Source organism: Rhinoderma darwinii, chromosome 8 (assembly GCF_050947455.1).
Source record: "Rhinoderma darwinii isolate aRhiDar2 chromosome 8, aRhiDar2.hap1, whole genome shotgun sequence".
NCBI classification, from domain to species: domain Eukaryota; kingdom Metazoa; phylum Chordata; class Amphibia; order Anura; family Rhinodermatidae; genus Rhinoderma; species Rhinoderma darwinii.
This window is the reverse complement of record NC_134694.1, coordinates 58,939,430-58,962,034: the sequence shown is the minus strand read 5'-3', so window position 1 is coordinate 58,962,034 and position 22,605 is coordinate 58,939,430.

Genomic DNA, 22,605 nt, shown 5'->3' with positions numbered 1-22,605 from the left:
ACACGCTGTGTGTCTGTGAACTGCCAGAAGCTGGGTGGTAACGAAGAGAAGTGGATGATGCTGATTTGTCAGCATCATACACTTCTATTCACAACGCCCAGCTAGTAAAACAAGTAAAAACGCCCAGATGTAACGAACACAATACACGCCCAGTTGGACATAACTTTAAACACGCCCAGTTGTACATAAGAAAGGCTAATTTGCATAAATATAAAAATGGTCATAACTTGGCCAAAAATGCTTGTTTTTGAAATAAACAAACGTTACTGTTATCTACATTGCAGCGCCGATCTGCTGTAATAGGAGATAGGGGTTTGAAAATCTGGTGACAGAGCCTCTTTAAAGAGGCTCTGTCACCAGCAGATTCTCAAACCCCTATCTCCTATTGCATGTGATCGGCGCTGCAATGTAGATAACAGTAAAGTGTTTGTTTTTTTTTAAATGTTAATTTTTGGCCAAGTTATGAGCTATTTTATATATATATGCAAATGAGGTTTTAAATGGACAACTGGTTGTGGTTTTTTTCGTATGTCCATCTGGGCGTGTATTGTGTTTTTAACTGGGCGTGTTTACTTGTTTTACTAACTGGGCGTTGTGAATAGAAGTGTATGATGCTGACGAATCAGTGACCAATCAGCATCATGCACTCCTCTCCATTCATTTACACAGCACATAGTGTTCTTACTAGAACGATGTGCAGCCACATATACAAGTGTCCTGATAATGAATACACATGACCTCTAGCCTGGACGTCATGTGTATTCAGAATCCTGACACTTCTGAATCTTTTCTGTGAGATTTCCAGCAAGGGAAACGAAATATCGTTTACCTCGTAATCTCGCGAGATTACGCGTGGCTTGCTAGAATCTCACAGAAAAGATTCAGAAGTGTCAGGATTATGAATACACATGACGTCCAGGCTAGAGGTCATGTGTATTCATTATCAGGACACTTGATTAACGTTAATGTCTGTGTATTTGGCTGCATATCGTTCTAGTAAGAACGTGATGCTGCAGTGTAAATTAATGGAGAGGAGTGCATGATGCTGATTGGTCACTGATTCGTCAGCATCATACACTTCTATTCACAACGCCCAGTTAGTAAAACAAGTAAACACGCCCAGTTAAAAACACAATACACGCCCAGTTGGACATACGAAAAAAAACACGCCCAGTTGTCCATTAGAAAGGCTCATTTGCATATATATATATATATATATATATATATATATATAAATAAAATAGCTTATAACTTGGCCAAAAATGAACGTTTTTAAAAAAAAACAAAAAACTTTACTATTATCTACATTGCAGCGCCGATCACATGCAATAGGAGATAGGGATTTGAGAATCTGGTGACAGAGCCTCTTTAAGGCAGGCAGCACAGGGGCTTTGTGGTTAGTGTTGTTGCCTTGCAGCACTGGGTTCAAATTGGACAAATGATAAGTTTGTATGTTTTAACTATGTTTGTGTGGAGTTCCTCTGGGTCCCCCAGTTTCCTCCTGCAATCCAAAAACATACTGATAGGTTACTCGGCTTCTTATAAAATTCGTACTAGTTCATCTAAGATAGAGAATTTTGATTGTGAGTCCCATTTTACACAGGGACTGATGTTAATGCTGAGAATGTGTGTAAAGCAATGCAGGAATATGTTGGTGCTACAAAAGCAACGGCAAATAAATTAAGGTTAAATACGTTGAATATGTTTGTTATTTCTCTTTTAGCCATGATATGTAATTATATATACAGTATAAGTAAAGCTAATGAAATAAATGAAAATGCAGCATCTTGTTTCTTACACCCCCTATCTATTCCAGTGGCTCCTTCTCTCTGAAGGCTTTGAATCTTTCAATGTCACCTTGTTCCATTCTCTTACTTTTCTCACTCTTGTTTTATCTCAATTTGCCACTCTGTCTTCCTTATCAGTCCCTCACTCCCTTAATCTCACTCACTCATTCTATCTCACCTGCTTTGCGTTCTCCTTCACTTCTCATTCTGCTTCTTTACTGGCATATATGTAAAGACTAGTAGGCACAGTTGCCATTTTGTATACAAACTCTAAATCTGAGGAACAGAAGAAGAAATAAATTAGTACTTGATGTCCGGGAGTCCTCCACATTAAAGGCTATGCAAACCTTTGAACACCTTTTTTTAAAAAAATAAATAAAACAATGTATCATGGTATTTTAAGCAAATTTTTAATTGATTCTTAATATAAAAGATTACAGCTACTGGACACATAGAAGCTGTATCTTGCACTAAAACAGGAATCTAGGTTTAAGTGGTAACCGCGGGTTCGATGTGATTCATAACAGTTGGATCCTGTGTGTTAGTACCCACTCCCCCCTAAGCCGTCAGTCCCGCTGACCTGACAAATTCTGGTTTGAGCGCACGATACAGCTTCTATATATCCAGGATACATAGAAGATGTATCTCAAAAAGTAAAACATATTTTTTTAAATAAAAAACAATTAAAAATGAGCTTAAAACAGCATGATACGTTGTTTTATTAAAGTGTAACTAAACGTTTGACAAACTTTTGACATGTCATAGTGATATGTCAGAAGTTTTGATTGGTGAGGGTCCGAGCATTGGGACCCCCACCAATCACTCAAACGAAGTGGCAGAAGTGCTTCCTTTCTGTTCGGCTTTTTCCGGAAAGCCGATGTTACATAGTTAGTACAGTTGAAAAAAGACACATCTCCATCAAGTTCCACCAAGGAATGTACTGGAGTACAGGCTCATAAACTTTCTATTGGGCCGGTACTCTGATACATTGATTTCCGGAAAAAGCCGAACAGAAACTAAGCAGCTCAGTACTCACACAAGCGCTTCTGCCGCTTCATTTGAGTGATTGGTGGAGGTCTCAGTGCTCGGACCCCCCACCAATCAAGACTTCTGACATGTCACTATGACATGTCAGAAGTTTGTCAAACGTTTAGTTACCCTTTAAAAAAAAAAAAAAAAAGTGTCCAAAGATTTACATGGCCTTTAAAGCACACTGTACAAAAGTTTAGACTATATTGAAAATAAAGACTAGAACGTTTTTACGGTAATGACTGATTCCTCCATGTTATTCCGGCAGCCTGCCATGGAAGAATGACTAAATGTATAGGTTGTAAGGAGCCAATCTAGAGAGATTGCTTCTTGATAGTGAGAGACTCCAATATATAATAAATCTTAAGGCAGATCACTATTGAGGAGAAAATCTCTAATGATGTATGATCGGTGCTCTTTTGCTTCTGTCACGCGGAGCTAAGGATGGGGACGAGCGGTCGGTACTCCGATTGCTCGTCCCCATACGTCATTATCATGTCGGCAGCATGTCTACCTGTTTACACAGGGAGATCTGCTGCCAACAACGATAATATTTTACTTTTTCGAACCGATACGACCAGCAGATGATCGAGCATTTGCACGTTCATCTGCTGATCGCTGTCCTGTTTACACAAAGCAATTATCGGCAACAAGCGTTCTATGAATGCTCGTCCGCCCGATAATCGCCCAGTGTAAAATCCCCTTCACATGTGGATGTGCCACGCATATTTTAATGCGACAAATCCGCAGCGTAATACAGTGCCAGCAAAGTAAATGAGATTTCAAGAAATCTCATCTACACGTTGCAGATTTTTTTTCTGCACATAAATTGACCTGCAGTGCATATTTTAAAATCCACAACATGTCAATTTATCTTTCGTTTTCGCTTGCGAATTATATCTGACTAGTTTTTTTTAAAAAAATGCAGCAATATCAACAAAATAAAACCGCACGTGTTTCCGCATCAAAAAGTAAACGCCGTACCCAAAAATGCATTAAAAAAACGCACTATTAGGTGCGGATTTTACTTGCGGAATTACCTGCGTTTGCCTGCAGTTTTGATGATGATTTTCTGGACCAAATTGGTGCAGTAATAAACTACAGTAATCAAGACGAGAGTGAATCAGAGCGACAATGAGAGTTTTGTCTGATTCCACAGTAAGAAAAGGACAAGTGATTGAATATAAGGAGTAACGGAAAGATCTGAGTCTAAAATAACCCCAAGACAATGGGCTTGCTGCCTAAGGCCAGATTCACACGAACGTGAGGAAACTCGGACGTGAAAAACGTAACGTTTTCACGGATCCCAATAGACTTGAGTCTATGGAGAGATCCGTAAAAATGGAACAAAATAGGACATGTTTTATTCTTTAATGGACCCTTCACACGGTCCATTGAAATACATGCGTCCATGTGAACGGCCCAATTGAAATACATGCGTCCGTGTGACGGCCCAATTGAAATACATTCGTTGTTTTACTCTACGTTCGTCTGAATTCGGCCTAAGAGTACCACACACTGAGATGGAGACATCAGGCTTAGGTAGATTAGTAGAAACACAAGGAGCTCAGTTTTAGAAAGATTTAGTTTCAAATGGAGAGAGGACATGATGTTAGGGACAGCGGACAATCACTTTTCACTTGTTTTATATTAGAGTGGTGGTGATGTCACAGGATTCAATTGGGTGTCATCAGCGTAGTGATAGTACTGGAAGCCAAATTCGCTGATATTTTGTCTAATAAGGTGTAACCAGTGGCGTAGCTATGGGGGTCACAGTGATCGCAATTGCGACAGGGCCCCGAAGCCAGTGAGGTCCGCGGCCCCCCGCACCACATCTATTAAAAGTTACTATAGTAACTTGGGCCTCTGTAATGAACTACACGGGCCTCTGTTACTATAGTAACAGTATACTTACTCTCCTCGTTTCTGAGCACAGCGGAGGTCCTGACTTCTTTCTGCGTCGTGACATCACGACACTGTGCGCCACACAAAACGTTGCGATGCTGGATTGTGTCAAGACCTCCACTGCGCCCAGAGCGGAAGAGGAGGGTAAGTACAACATTACTGTCTGCTGGGCCCTGTATCTAAGCCTACCACATGCTAGACTTAGATACATGGCACATGTGGGATCCTGTGATGAGCCCTGTATCTAAGCCTACCACAAAGTAGGCTTAGATGCAGCGCCCCAGAAGAGAGTAATCTTATACTGTATAAGAATACTGTCTGCTGGGGCCCTGTATCTAAGCCTACCATGTGGTGGGATTAGATACAGGGCCCATCAGACAAGATCACACATGGTGGGATCCTGTCTGCTGGGTGCTGTATCTAAGCCTACCACATGATATACTTAGATACATGACACATGTGTGATCCTGTCTGCTGTGCCCTGTACTTAAGCCTACCTTGTGGTAGGCATAGATACAGTGTCCAACAGAAAGTATCACACATGGGCCCTGTATCTAATCCTGCCACATGTGTTACTAATGTTTTTTTGTGTTTTTTTTTTTACAGGTTCAGTTGTTGGACTACGTCGGATTCGAGGACTACTTCGATGACAGCTTTTTTTATTTTCAATGTGTGGGTTTTTTATTTTAATAAAATATTTTTCTATATCTTTGTATTTTTTTAAAACTTTATTACTACCGCTTTAGTAATGGCCGCTGGCTGATTGCCGGCATCCATTACTATTCCAAGTTTTTTGCCGCGCTGCTCAAAACTGTACCCTGAAAATGCATGCGTTTTTACCACGATTTGTCGCAGTTTTGCAGTTAGCATTGAAACCATGGCAAATCGTGGTGAAAATGCATGCGTTTTTTGGTGCAGTTTTTGGGCCGCACCTTGTAAATACACCCTAAGGGTAAGTTCGCACGTAGCGTAAATACCGCAGATTTTCCGCAACGTATTTCGTTGCGGAAAATCTGCAGCACGATAGAGTAGCAATAGATTTGAACCAATCTCATCCACACGCTGCGTAAATAATAAGCGGAAAAAATGCTCAGAAATTGACCTGCGGTGCGTTTTTTTGAATCTGCAGCATGTCTATTGTATTTGTGTAATTGCTGCTTTTACACAGCGTATCCGCCCTGTGTGAACATAGCCTTAGGGTGCAGCCCCATGTGGCGTAATTCTCCATAGCAGAAAAATATGCTGCCGAAATTTACACCATGTATTCCCATGGGTGAAAACAAAGTCTGCATACATAGTTTAAATTTCCATGCAAAGTTTTGCTGATGCAGAAATACTTTACACATAGTTTTCTGTATGTGTTGCCTAATTTGTGTATGGATGTAATATTTAGTTATAGACTTCAATGCTATGTAAAATTTCCTCACTAAAATACGCAACACAAATACACAACAAATTCACCACAAAGTCTGCAAAAGTCATTTGAAATTACTGTTGCGTATTTTGTGGTATATGTTTACGCCTCGAGTGACTGCACCCTAACTCTGTCAGCACTAACTGGACATTGTCAGACTGTAGGGACACATTTCCAACTAGTAATACACAGTTGTCAATTTATCCATAAATTTCTAGGCGGAATAATAGAGGAACAGTACAGTGAAGAGTTCTAAGAAAAGATGCTCCAGAATTGTTATTTCATGGGGAATACATTCATTTACTAAAATAGTCATGTCAGGGGAGGTGACAGGTCCTCTTTAATGAAAATGCTAAATTGCCTAATCCTATATAATACCTTGCTTTAAAACAACACTGATTGTTACCTAAAATGTAGAAAGTAACACCCCGAAAAGTAATAGCATTTTTAAGAATCTACACACGCATTCTACTGTAGGTTGTTTGTTAGATTAGTCGACTGTGATAATTTTCATCTTTTTTTCAGTGTCCAGGATATTTATGTAGGCAGAAGGTTACTAGGAAGAGATATTCTGTAGGTCTATTTTTATATGTGACTTGATAGATTAATAATACTGATTAATAATACTGTAATAATACTGTATGTCTGCCTTTGTCAAGCATCTTGGAAAAGGTCAACAGATCCTTATGAACCTAAAGGGGGTTTTAGACTGGGCGATTATCGCGCAGACGAGCGTTCATATAACGCTCGTGCCAATGATAATCGCCCTGTGTAAAAAGGGCAGCGATCAGCAGATGAATGACAAACACTCGATCATCTGCTGGCCATATTGTTTTAAAAAAGTGGAATATTATCATTGTCGGCAGCACATTTCCCTGTGTAAACAGGGAGACACACTGCCGACATGATAATAATGTATGTGGACGAGCGATCGGAGTGACGACCACTCATCCCCATACATAGCTCCGTGTGACAGGAGCAAACGAGCGCCGATCAATGATGTCTCGTTAATCGGCGCTCGCTGCAGCGGCCAAGTGTCGGCCAGTGTAAAATGGCCTTTAGGCTGGGTTCCCACGTAAACGCTGCAGAATTTTCGCAACTAAATTTTGTGCGGAAATTCTGCAGCATTCAGAGTAGCAGCAAAGTGGATGAGATTTAGAAAATCACATTCCCGCACTTCGGAAAAAAAACGCAGCATAAACGTTAATAAATTGACCCGCGGTGCGGAATTTAATTCCACAACATGTCAATTTATGCTGCGTTTTTGTTGTCTTTTCGTAGCGGGCTTTCCCCATTGAATCCAATGGGGATGCAAGTGTTGCGACTTTTGCAGTGTATTCGCAGCGATTACGCCGTAAAAGTCGCAACTATGGGGAAAAAAAAATCATACTTACGCAAAACGCCCTTCTTCCTTCCAATTGCAGGCTGCAGCGTCACATGGCCTGCAACGTCATCCAGGGAGGCCGGAGCGGACTACAGAGGAGGGAGGGGATAAGTATGAACGGCTTTCTTCCGCAGCGATTATTCCGGTCGAAAGACCACAATGTGGTGCGATTTTACGGACAAAATGTTCTGCGGGTTCCAGTTCAGACACGCTGTGTGATTTTTACGCAGCATATCCGCTCCGTGAGAACCTGGCCCAAGACTTCTTTAACAAATCAGTCTGTTGTTTTTTTCATACTCCCTTGTTCTCTTTCTCAAGATTTGCCTATCCTTTATTTCAACTTTGCAAGCTGCATTCCTTCGTTTTCTTCCAGCTAGTTCGGAAGATCTACAGAAGGAACTGTTTTCCCTAATTGTTCCGATTCCTGTAATTTGTGCTTGCCGTTTAAGGCAAATTTAGGTCAATTGTTTGTATTTCCTGCTGAGGTTTCTTTTTAAACCTAATGAAGCCATTTTGTGTGTAACCTCGTCATTCCAAAAATCCACCACAATTAGTGAGATTGGAAAGCTAGATGTGATTGCAATGATCTGACAGATGAGGAGACAACTTCACTGCTTCATGCACAGTATAAGGACTATATATATCACACAATCATTTAACCTTGTCCTGCTACAGAGCAATGAAACTGCTTCCAGACAATATCTGAGAACAATTCAGCACAGTGCATACACTATCAAGCCAACACAAAGCAAATCACTGAGACTTGGTCTTCTTTTAGATGACACTATACTTTAGGATCACAGTACTATTCTTCTCAAGAAGCGTTTCAATGTGTACCTCACATGCCTACTACAGCTTTACTGCAAACATTGTAAACAATTTAATGGACATAATTGATTTATAAAGTGAAACTTATTCAGCAGGGTTGAACTGAGTAAATAATACATACTGTTCAGACATTTTATGGTTTAAAAGTCAGACAGATAAATACAACTTTTTAAGTATATATAACTTCTTCCTATAACCCCATCATAACTCCACCACCTAACAGATTCCAGTATTTGAAACTCCCATTGAGCTAACCTTTCTTTAAAGAAGCACTCCCGCAATTTTTTTTATTCTCTGGCCCGTTAGATAGGCACATTATGTAAATTGCGGTGAAGGTCATATTCTTAATGGGGGCTGTATTTGTGAGTTATCCGCTCCCTTCTGGTCCTCAGCTGTGTCATGTGACCTGCAAAGGACTCCCCAACTGCCACAGAATCTCATGTGTGGACAGGAAGTCAGTTTCTCCATTCATTACTATAAGACTCATATCGAGGCTGTGATAGTAATGAATGGAGAAAATTTCCTTCATTGAGTTGGTGTCACATACCTTGAAAGGTGAAAAGATATGGAGGAAAATGGCTCCTATTAAAAAGGAGTGGTCTAGTCCTAAGAAATTAATGGTCTATCCTCACAGTATTATAGCCTTCTCCCATTGAAGTGAATGGGAGAAGGCTGTAATATTGTGACGTGTGTCGGCGATTCACAGTGTGAGCAGTAAAGCAAATGTAGGGGAAGCAGCACTTGTATGAGCGCAGCAGCTCCTTCAAAGCTGATCGGCAGAGGTGCCAGGAGTTGGACCCCAACCGATGAGATATTGATAGCCTATCCTGAGGATAGGCCATCAATTTCTTAGGACTGGAAAACCCCTATGAGATGTCTGCACTTACGCAGTCTGCAAAAGCAGACACAGAGATCTGGCACTCAGGGACTGGCAAGTCAGCTGAAGCTAAGAGACAGCAGCTACTGACACTTTGGAGTGGCACTTATGACATGTCCCAGCAGAGTATAGCAGAGAGTAGTGTCTGACACTCTGGAGTGGCACTCACAACTGGTGGTTAAATTGCAGCTGACCTCCTGCAACCTTTTGCAAAACTTTGACTGCATCTGGACCTTGGCTTTCTCCCATAGCTAAAATGGTGCTGGATTATGGGAAAAGTGAGTAACTTGACAGTTGGCAAGTTAAGGTGATATTTACACGTTCCGGCGTGGGCCGCGTAAATGAGCGCCGATCAATCAGACAGCTCGTTAATCGGCGCTCGTTTGCTCCCTTCACAAGCCGATTTGCACCCGTGCGGGACCCATTTTCACGGATCCCTCATAGACTTGAGTCTAGGTCCTATTTCTTCCTGGGCCGTTTACACGGTCCGTTAAAAAAATGGCCGTGTGAATATCCCCATAGACATGCATTAATTTTAATGCAGCCGTGCGACGGCCCTAAAAAAAAACAGAAGTCACACGGCCGACGTTCCCTGTCGTCTGAATAAGCCCTAAACCAGTTTTCTAGCATAGAAAGATAGAAAAGTCACAATTTGCGTAAAAACTAAGGATTTTGAAGCCCTCTCCCCCATGTGTGTGGGGTTTAACGGGAGGGGCAAGGTCACCTGTGGCCTGTCAAAATTCGGCCTGTACATTATAGCGCAAATCTACTCTAGTTTATAATTGCCGTAGATTTCCTCCTAGGAAATTATGTTAGCACTGTGCAAATATAGGGTAATGATGATAATGATAATAATAATTAGGCCCAGTTCACACTGGGTTTTTTTACTCTGATTTTGACATGGAAACCGCATCGGTATCAGTGGCAAAAAACTTCCGAAACATTTTTTTTCCAGGGTGGTTTTTAGCTGCTCGCAGAGGTTCCGCCTCCGCCTCAGGTCAACGTCAGATTTTTCTGCCTGCAAAAAAACTCAGTGTGAACAAGGCCTAATAGTAATAATAATAATAGTAATAATAATCATACTTATTATTATTGTAATGATTCTAACAATTTGTTTTAATACACACTCTCCAAACTTTTTCTTTCACCTCTAGTCTGATATTCCACCCACACTGGCTCCATTTTTTCCATATCAAAGCAGCCTACATATTTCTTTTTGGAAACTTAAAAGCTTTTTAAGACTAAAATTACTGCCAACTACTCTTAGAATTAATAGATGTCTTTCTAATTAAAAGCATATTGTCTGATTCATAATGAGCACCAGGAAGAAGAAAATTGGACTTCTATATATTTCTAAAAGTACTTTTTATAGACTCACAGAGAGAGGGAACCAACTTGGGCCTCATTTCAGAAATTCATATTACATTTTAGAGCTTTATTGGTTACTGTTGCCCAGATATATTTAAATATATAAAATGAGGATTCATAAGGGTTTTATTTAATGTGGGGAAGAGAACACACAGGTTCAACAATACAAAGTGTGATGCTCTAAAGGACAGAACCACTCTGTATTCTGTCATTTTACCATCATTAAAAGTATTTCTTTTTTTTAAATAAAAATTAGGATTTTATTTATTATGTAAATATGTAAAGTTTTTGTTTGACAAATATGGGAATAAATAACCATTGGATGGAAAATGGAAGGCACACTGGCTAGCAGTGCAGTCTTGTACTCCTAAACTTGAATCCAAAATCTGCATGGAATTTGTATATTCTTTCTATGTTCAGATTTTCCTGGGCTACTGTTAGGCTGGGTTCCCACGTAGTGTAAAAGCTGCAGAATTTCCACAGCGGAATTCTGTGTGGAAATTCTGCTGCATTTACAGTGGCAGCAAAGGGAATGAGATTTAGCAAATCTCAGTCACACGCTGCAGAAAAAAAACTGCAGAAAAATTTCCACAACATTTACAGTAGCAGCTGAAAAAGGGAGTGGAGTAATATAGGGGTTCATTGATTCATGTCACCCACTATTACTACCTCCTTTAAATCAGAGTCACTAGGGTTATGCCTCGTTCCCCTGCCTTTTTCGTATACTAACGTTAATCTAATTGCTTTGCTTCTAAGTAAATGGATACGACTGTATAGTAGAAATAAAGGTAATATTTATTCATACACACAGTAAATAATATTAGATAAAATACACCAAACACAGTAAATAATCCCAGTATAGTATCAGTGTATACCAATACACATAATAACTTTAATATGTGTTGAATACACTGATACTACACGTGGTACAGTATAAACAAGGTATCACAATCCTAATCTATACCACCACCCACTTACCTAAACATTCATATATACGTTGCGTTAGAATACATACACGCTCACTATTTCTGCCCCACTCCCTCCTAAATATAACTGTCCCTGTACACTAAGGGTTAACAAGAGATGTGGAGGATAAAGGGTTACCAGGGGATAATCAGGTAAAGGATTAACAATGGAACCAGGGGATGTGAACCAGGAAAAGGTAAGGTTTAACTCAGGGGAAATGCTAAGGAAAGGTAAGGGTTAGAAAGAGGAGACAGGGAGAGAGAGGGTTAAGTGTAGCTGTGGCAACACTTGATACTTAGCGTGTAGGAGCCGGAGACAGGAGGCAGTAGACAGGATGCAGGAGATGGAGCAGGAGAGCCGGTCGTTGGTAGTGTGGTGAGTGGTGAGCCGGCATTGGTGAAGGGAGGCAGGACCCAGCTCCTGAGCGTGCCAACGCAGGGCTATTTAAACACTGCGGGTACGCTCGTAGCAGGGAGCGAGTGGTGCTCGCCCCGGCTAACATGGGTTGGCACGGTGATAATGATGTCACCAGCTGACACATGAGCGAGCGAGCACAAGAACATTGATGCGCACGAGAACGTCCGTGCGCGCTGGAAGTTTAAAATGGAGACAGGAGATCAAAGCAGTATCTCCTGTCTCCATCAGGTCCAAGCAAAGCAGGACAATAACAAATTGTCCTGCTTTGCTTATGTAACGTTTACTCATGACCAGGGCTGTGTCTCTACAGCCCTGGCTCATGAGACATCATATACATAAATAGGGGACACTTCCCTTTACAGCATCAAAGTGGATAAGATTTTTAAAATCTTATGCCCATGCTGCGAAAAAAACTGCAGCGCAAACGTTAATAAATTGACCTGCGGTGCAGAATTTAATTCCATAGCATGTCAATTTATGCTGCGTTTTCGTTGCTTTTCTGTTGCGGGCTTTCCCCATTGAATTCAGTTCCGTTGCAGAAATCGCAGCTCAGGAAAAAAAAAATCATACTTACCCAGAACTCTATCCTTCTTACTGCAGTTCGTCCTCCAGAGTCACATGGCCTGCAATGTCATTTTAGAATGTCGGACTATGAGCAAAAGAGGGTGTGGGGGTAACTATGAACGTTTTTTTTCGCCAGCGCTGCTTTCCGCACCGGAAATTCCAGCCGAAAAACCGCACCACAATGTGCTGCAGCTCCAGGTCGGATACGCTGCAAGATTTTTACGCAACGTATCCGACCCGTGAGAACCCGGCCGTATTCTGATAGTATATTGTTCCTGGGCTACTGTAAGGCTGGATTCACACGAGCATGTTCGGTCCGTGATACACGGACCCTATGTCAGCAGTATTTCCCGGAGCGAACACACTTCAGAGAGCCGGGCTCCTAGTCCCTGCTTTGCTGCGGGAAAACTGTCCTGTACTGAAAACATGATTAAAGTATGGGACAGTTTTCCCGCAGCGAGGCAGGGACTCGTAGCATCGTACATAACTATGATGCTAGGAGTCCGGCTCCCTGAAGTGTGTTTGGTCTGGGAAATACTGCCGACATACATGCTCGTGTGAAGCTAGTCTTTTACTGATATGCTGGCTGATATTTCTTGGCTTTCTGTGACCTATTTGTATGTGTGTGTATGCTTCTATGAGGACAAAGGGCGTACATGCCATTGAGGCAGCCCATTCGGCTGATATGGGGTCTCTGGAGAGAAGGGGTCTAACCCAGGTTGGTCTTGTCCTAATTTTAATTAATTGCAACAACCTTCACAGCGATGTACTTAACCGCTTCCCGACCGCCCACTGTATATTCACGTCGGCAGTTGCTGGGCTCTGTGCAGTGCCGATGTGAATTCACGGTGGGTGTTAAAAGCGCGATCCGGGTGTCTCAGAGTAGCGCTGACACCCGGATCGCGCTGTTATCACCTGCCTCTGGTCCCGGAGATATGATCGGGACCTGATTAGTTCAGGTCCCGGTCATGTGATCGCAGGGAAAGTGTGTTGTAGCAACGAACTGGAAAGTTTGTTGCTATAACAAACTGGAAAGTTTGTTGCTACAACAAACTTTCCAGGGGACCGATTGCTGGTGCTGCAGTCGGTTACAAGGCAGAACCGGGGGCCATATAACGGCCCCCGGGTCTGCCATGTACAGCAGCCTATGAGAACCAGCCGGATGCTGGTTCTCATAAGCTTCTTGTCAGTGTAACTCTCAGCGTCACACTGACAGTTTATAATACGTTACACTACCTAGGTAGTGTAATGTATTATAGCAGCGATCAGTGCTGCCAGGCTTCAAGTAAAAAGTAAAAAATAAAGTAATAAAAAAGTTTTATAAAAGTGTAAAAACAAGTTATAAAAGTTACAAAAAAAAATAATGCTTTTTTTCCTATAATAAGTCTTTTATTATAGGAAAAAAATTAAAATGTTAAAAAAGTACACATATTTAGTATCACCGCGTTCGTAACGACCCAAACTATAAAACTATAATATTATTTTTCCCGCACGGTGAACACCGCAAAAAAAATTATTAAAAAACAATGTCAGAATCACTTTTTTTTGGTCATCAACCCTCCCAAAATATAGAATAAAAAGTGATCAAAAAGTCGGATGTACCCAAAAATAGTACCAATAAAAACTACAACCCGTCCCGCAAAAAACAAGCCCTTACACCGCTTTTTTGACGGAAAAATAAAAACGTTATGGCTCTCAGAATATGGTGACACAAAAAATAAATAATTTTATCAAAGTGATTTTATTGCGCAATCGCCACAAAACATAAAAAACCTATATACATCTGGTATCGCCGTAATCGTACCGAACCGCAGAATAAAGTAAAATGTCATTTATACCGCACGGTGAATACTGTAAAAAAAAAAAATACAAAAAACATTGTCAGAATTTATGTTTCTTTGTCACTTTGCTTCCAAAAAAATCTAATAAAAAGTGATTAAAAAAAATCGCATGTACCCTAAAATGGTACCAATGAAAACTACAGATTGTCCCGCAACAAATAAATCATCGCACAGCTCCGTTGGAGAAAAAATAAAAAAGTTCTGGCTCCCAGAATATGGCGATGCAAAATGTGCAGAGTGTTCCAAAAGCGGATAAGATCGGGCGCCATTTATCAGTGCGACACCGGCCACATATCTGCGAATTATTATTTATGTACCCCATTATTATACCCTCTTATTATGCCCTGATGTACTCCGCACAGATTACATATACCCCCACATTATAAACTGAAATACCAGCAAAACGGCAAACAGAACAACTAGCAAGCAAAATCTGCGCTCCAAAAGCCAAATGGCGTTCCCTCCCTTCTGAGCCCCACAGCGTGCCCAAGCACCAGCTTACGTCCACATATATAATATTTTATATCCGGGAGAACCCGCTCAACATTGTATGAGGTATTTGTCTGCAGTGGCACAAACTGGGCACAATATATTGTGCATTAAAATGGCACATCAGTGGAAAATTTTAATTTTCACTTTGCACCATCCGCTGCGCATTAACGCCTTGGCGCACCACGACTTAATAGCATGTCGTGGTGCGAGGGGTTATATATGGAGCGGACTCACGCGCTGCGCCGGCTCCATATTATGCAGGTGTCCGCTGTGTATTACAGCTGAAACCCGGGACTAACGGACAGGAACAGTGATCGCGCTGTTACAGGAGCCTGTAAAATGACATTATACTGCAATACATTAGTATTGCAGTGTATTGTACCAGCAACCTAATGATCGCTCGTTCCAGTCCCCTAAAGGGACTTTTGGGATGTTTCCACTGTTTTGGTACCTCAGGGGCTTTGCATATGCGACATGACACCCGAAAACCATTCCAGCTAAATTTGAGCTCCAAAAGCCAAATATTGTTCCTTCCCTCCTGAGTCCTGCCGTGGGTCCAAACAGCAGTTTATTACCACATATGGCGTATTGCTGTAATCAGGACAAATTGCTTTACAAATTTTGGGGTAATTTTTCTCCTTTATTCATTGTAAAAATTAAACATTTCTATGTTTTTTCAGAAAAAAGTAGATTTTCATTTTCACGGCCTAATTCCACTAAATTCAGCAAAAAAACTGTGGGGGTCAAAATGCTAACTATACCCCTAGAACAATTCCTTGAGGGGTGTAGTCTTCAAAATGGGGTCAGTTTTGGGGGGATTCCACTGTTTTGCTTACTCCAGGGCGTTGCAAACGCGACATGGAACTGAAAACCAATCCAGCAAAATCTGCGCTTCAAAATCCAAATGGCGCTCCTTCCCTTCTGAGCTCTGCCGTGGGTCCAAACATCAGTTTAGTACAACATATGGGGTATTGGCGTAATCGGGAGAAGTAGCTTTACAAGTTCTGGGGTGCTTTTTAATCTTTATTCCTTGCAAATATTTTTTTTTTTTATATTTTTTCAGAAAAAAAGTAGATTTTCACTTTCACACACAAACTCCAATAAATATAGCAAAATACCTGTGGAGTCAAGATGCTAACTATACCCCTAGATAAATTCCTTGAGGGGTGTAGTTTCCAAAACCGTCTCACTTTTGGGGGATTTCCACTGTTTTGGCACCACAAGACCTCTTCAAACCTGACATGGTGCCTAAAATATATTCTAAAAAAAGGAGGCCCCAAAATCCACTAGGTGCTCCTTTGATTCGGAGGCCAGTATTTCCGTCCATTATCACACTAGAGCCACATGTGGGATATTACTAAAAACTGCAGAATCTGGGCAATAAATATTGAGTTGCATTTCTCGGGTAAAACCTTCTGTGTTACAGAAAAAAATGTATTACAAATGAATTTCAGCAAAAAAAATAAAATTTGTAAATTTCACCTCTACTTTGCTTTAATTCCTGTGAAGCGCCTAATGGGTTAAGAAACTTTCTGAATGCTATTTTGAATACTTTGAGGGGTGCAGTTTTTAATATGGGGTGATTTATGGTGTCTATCTAGTACATAAGGCCCTCAAAGCCACTTCAGAACTGAACTGGCCCCTGTAAAAATGCCCTTTTGAAATTTTGTTGAAAATGTGAGAAATTGCTGCTAAAGTTCTAAACTTTGTAACGTCCTAGAAAAATATAATAATGTTCAAAAAACTATGCAAATATAAAGTAGACATATGGAATATATAAAATAGTAACTATTTTGTGTGGTATTACTATCTGTTTTACAAGCAGATACATTTTAAATGAGAAAAATCATAATTTTTGCAAATTTTCTCTAAATTTTGGTGTTTTTCACAAATAAGCAATGAATTTATTGACCAAATTTTTCCACTAACATAAAGTACAATATGTTACGAGAAAACAATCTCAGAATCGCTTGGATAGGCAAAAGCATTCCGGAGTTATTATCACATAAAGAGACACATGTCAGATTTGAGAAAATGGGGCTGGTCATGAAGGTCAAAATGAGCTCGGTCTTGAAAGGGTTAAATGTTAGCAAATAAAGTGCAAATATGTACCAGTTATGAAAATGAGATGGGGACACCAGGACGTAGGCGTGTGATGGTGTCAAGCCCCTCCTGAAAGGGGGTCTAATTTTTATTTTTTATATGAGGCCCCTCATCCTCTATGTACACCACTACTTGAAATAAATAATTTGGATTACAAGCCGCACTGGGGGCAATGACTGATAGAAGTGCATTCTTTATACAGTGTTGTGTAAATGTTAGTGATATGTCAGTAATGAGTACTTAATAAAATAAATAATTTTGAAGCCAGAGGTGAACCTATGGTTATATATAATGGGACTATAAATCTACCAATCCCTTTAATGAGCATGAGAGATCAGGTAACAGCAGGGAAATTGCAAGATATATGGGATCATTCCTATAAAAGCAGCTATTATGACGATCAAAGAATTTTAGGGAAAGCCCCATAATATAGTCATCATTCGGACGTAACTATTTGATACATGTATCATTTACTATTTCCCTGTGTTAGGGCATAGACACACATAGACCTTTTGTGTTACACATCTTTCAGTGGACACAATTAGATACATGCACTGTTTGTCTATCTGAATGCATATATTATGTCCATTGTTCTGGTGCCCACCCATAATCATTTCCTATTACTGGGAAGTTAGTTATTCCTTGCACTTTATATATTTAGTGGGATCATTTATCCACACTTTTGCTGTATCTTTGTGGTGCATTTAATTAGAGTATATAATGGTTCAGAGTTGTTTCTATATCTTTACTTGGTTCTGTAATTATAATGTATTTAATAAAATGTATATTTTCATTTCATACAATTATGTCTTTGAGCATCTGTGGTTCGCCTGACTTCTATCTGGTCGATTATTAGTTACCATTAGGATATAGGCTCATTGTTGGCTTTCCATTGAAGAAGCTACACTGTAAATATTTTTGAATTACCGTATTTCTTATTTATATATTACTAACATAATCTACAGCACTGTATCATCGCTGATCCCCACTGCTCCTGAATACAGGTCCTTTTCAATGAATTAGAATATCATCAAAAAGTTAATTTATTTCAGTAATTCAATTAAAAAAGTGAAACTCATATATTATATAGATTCATTACACACAGATTGATCTATTTCCAGTCTTTTTTTTATATTAATGTTGACGATTATGGCTAACAGTTAATGAAAACCCAAATTTAGTCTCTTAGAACAGAGTTAGAATATTATATAAGCCCAATTTCAAAATTTATTTTAGAACTTAACATTTTGCTACGTCCTCCTTCTTGTGCTATACCAATTCAGAAGCTGCAACAAAATTCAAGTTACGTATGCAGGGCCGGATTAAGAGTACCATGGGCCCCGGGCACTTTTTCAGGTCTGGGCCCCCCAACTCCGAAGACGCTGTACCGTATATATTTGCAGATTTCTGTTTAGGCGTACACGGATCTGGCACGGTTTTAATTTAGCTGTAAAAGCAGAATAAGCCATATAGAAGAAAGCAAGCAGAATACTTTGAGACACTGAAGTGGTCAGGAGCTTTGTAACTTTTTTCTTTTTACGTCAATGGAGTGGTGTATGAAGGCTTATTTTTTTTGCGGGAGGAGTTATAGTTTTTATTGACACCATGTAAAGTACCATATAATGGGTGAATTGGAAAAACTGAGATTCCTCCATGGTTTTTTGGGTTTTGTTTTTACTGTATATATTTACCTTCTCTTAAGGTAAAAGGAGATTTAACATATACTTTTACCTTAAGAGAAGGTAAATATATACAGACCCAGAACCAAGCTCAGCACATATATACAGCCCCAGAACCAAGCTCAGTACATATATACAACACCAGAACCAAGCTTAGTACATATATACAGCACTAGATCCAAGCTCATTACATAAATACAGCCCAAGAACAAAGCTCAGTACAGAAATACAGCACCAGAACGAAGCACAGTACATATATACAGCACAAGATCCAAGCTCAGTACATATATACATCCCCAGAACCAAGCTCAGTACATATATACAATGCCACAACCAAGCTCAGTACATATATATAACTCCAGAATCAAGCTCAGTATATATATATATACAGCACCAGAACCAAGCTCAGTACATCTATACATCCCCAGAACCAAGCTCAGTACATATATATAACTCCAGCACCAAGCTCAGTATATATATATATATATATACATAAATATATATATATGTATATATATATATATATATATATATATATATATATACACCAGTAGAAAAAACGGCAGCACTCTAATTCAATGTACAGATTCCAGTAATGAAGGGTGCCAGCTGATAGTCCCGATCCTAAGACCATACGCATATCCAAGAAGAAAATTCAGCAGCACTCCAATGATCATTGATCATTGATCATTGGAGTGCTGCTGAATTTTCTTCTTGGATATATATATATATATATATATATATATATATATATGCAGCACCAGAACCAAGCTCAGTACATATATATTTAACCCCTGCTGTATAAATTTGTACGACATAAAACGACAACTCCCAGTATAGCCTAAATAATGGTTAGGAGTTGCTGGGAGTTGCTGTTTAACAAAAAAGAATGCTAACATCCGTCATCTCGCTGCAGATTATACAGTGACTACAGCACTGATCAGTTACAGGGAGAATAAACATTTACATTGAGTGACTCACAGGTGATGTCTTAGATTCTTTTTCATTCTTTTTCTCTTTTCTTCTCCATCCGGTCCAGACCTCTATGATGACTTCTCTCGGGCACGGCCCATTTCTGCAGTTTACAGCTCAGATGTCTTCGGCTCCTCACTTTTCCAACATTTCCGCACCTGTAAACATAGATAAAATTCTCATGATGCCACACTCTATGCTTCTAAATATAATATACCACCAATTGGTACATTCAGGAACTAATCTTTTTTTGACTGACCATCAGAACAAAAGATTAGACGTATAACCAAGTATAAACTTGGTGCATTGACCTATTGTATATATAATGTAGCCTACAGGAAAGGTCAATTAACACAATTGTTTTATGAAAAGGTCCAAAATCTTTATTTTTGACATATATGGGTTGTATAGGACAAGTGATCACTCAATATATGCTGTTTTTTTATGGGCATAAACAGCCCATGCATGTGATAAGGCCAGAGCCCTAATGTTAAACAAGAAGCGCAGATAGGTATATATAACTTGTAAGCACAGCTAGACTCATGTTAATAGTCTATTGGAATCACAGTCACTTACCCATGTTAAAGCTCCTGCACTGCAGAGACACCAGCCCAACAAGCGTTTTGGCGAATTGCCTTCGTCCGGGGGTGGTGTCTCTCCAGCGGAAGCAGAGTATTTAAGTAGCCATTGTCCAATCATGTGTGGGAAGTGAAAAATGCAAGTTGAAAACAGGGCAGCCTCTATAGGGCGACATACCTCGGGTATAGAGATGTCAAACTATGCACTTCCGGTGCCGCGTCATCCGGAGAGGACAGAGTGGGAGTGACAGTCACGTCACTCCGACTCCGCCCACCCAGATGGAGACACGACGCCGCAAGACACCGGGGTAATAATGGGGGTTAGTGATAGCCTCTGCAACCGCTAACTCTAAGCCTCGCCTTAGTAATGGATGCTGTCAATCAGCCGGCGGCCATTACTAAGGCGGTAGTAATAAAGTTTAAAAAACAAACAAAGACATAGAAAAAATATTTTATTGAAATAAAAAACACCCAGACAACCCTCATTAACCATTTTACTGATAATAAAACGCCGTAATCGAAGTAGTCCTCGAATCCGACGTAGTCCAACGACCGAACCTGTAAAAAAACACAAACATAACAAAAACGATTAGTAACACATGTGGTATGCTTAGGTACAGGGCCCATGTGTGATACTGTCTGTCAAGGCAGGCTTAGATACAGGGTCCAGCAGACAGTAATCTTATATAGTACATGTGGTAGGCTTATATACAGGGCCCATCAGACAGGATCACACATGGGCCATGGACCCGCAAATCAGCTGTTTTGAAGGGGCTGCAGCGCTCGTACGACAGCTGCTTCCCCTTCATTTACCTTACTGGCTCACACTGTGAATCGCCGACACGGATTCACAATGTGAGCAAGTGACCGGAATGAAGGGGAAGCACCAGCTCTCGCATGAGCGCTACGGCCCCTTCAAAACAGGTGATTGGCGGGGTCCTGGGAGTCGGACCCCGCTAATCAGCTTCAAGCAGACAGGGATATTAAACTTACCCTCCTCTTCAGCCACGGTGGATGTCCTGACCCTGAAGTACTGGATTGTAGTGATGTCATGCGCTGCGCACCGGAAACAGGAAGGTAAGTACTGTAGTTACTATAGTAACTTTTTATTGATGTAGTGCGGCCCCATTAGCTACGCCACTGGTTGGGTGAGCGGTCCTGCTTCACTCCGGTTCTTTGAACCGGCTGTAATTTTGACAGTCGGTAAGGGAGAACTGGGGCAAACTGGGCCCCCTTCCAGCCTCGGGCCCCACGCACTTGCCCAGATTGCCCTCATTATAATCCGCCCCTGTACGTATGCCAGCCACAGATATTAGCATGCATCCAGTCCTGCCAAATCCTTTAGATTCCACAAAATTACAGTGTTTCCAGCTGCATTAAACAAGAGTGTGAAGGTCTGTGGCAGATTCGGAGTCCAGCAGCTAAAACTATCAGGCAGGAGGGTGCTAATTGAAAGAGTAGTCAAGTAGACGAGTAGTCAAGTAACTGCCCAGGTACGGTACACAGATAAGCAGCCACAGGTTGTAGCATGAGGTAGAGACGTGGTCAGGAAACAATCCAAGTTTGGTACACAAATGAGCAGCAACAGTTTGTAGAAAGGAAACAACAACAACTAGGCTCCAGGCAGGAAGCTCAATAGTCTGGCAATCAGAAAGTGCAGACTTTTATAGAAAGCCAGACGGATGAAACCAATCAAGCAATCAAGGCAAGGAATTCAGCGAGTCAGGAATCAAGAGAACCTGGACAACAGATTCAGCAGTGGAGCTGGTCCAACATTTTAGATTGCTTGACGAGAAGAACCATTGTCTTTGACACTGGAGTCTCAGTGTTCAAATCCTAAAAAAGAAACAGGTTCTTACCATTCTCATGCACTAAATAGCAATCATAGACTTTTGATTGAACAGGTTCATACATACTACTGTATTATGACTCCATACAACTTGCCAGTTGTACAAAGCCATAATTCAGCACCCATAAAAGTCTATGAGCCTCTACTGTACTGTCATATGCCTCCAATTTCATATGGAGGCACACAGTGTTTTTTTCTGTTTTGCCGTGTGCATGAGGCCTAATTCTGCAGCATGTGATGAGTAATGTCAGGGCTTGACTGCAGCCATGCTACTTTATCATCTATTGCTGACAGCAAAGTGCCTATACAGCAATGAGCTGGATACTTGAGTCATGCAGCTTTGTAGCACTAGCTACGTACAGTCAGGGTGGATTCTAGCTTTTCAGCTGCCTGAGGCGAAAATTTAAATTGCACCCCCAGATCTTGATTGACATTTCCCTGGCTGTTCTACATCACTAACAGCCTCCTCCAACTCTTGTGGAAGCTCTATTGCCTTGTATTCCCCTGGCATACGCGGTGCAGCGATGAAGCCGGCCAAGTATACCTTGCTGC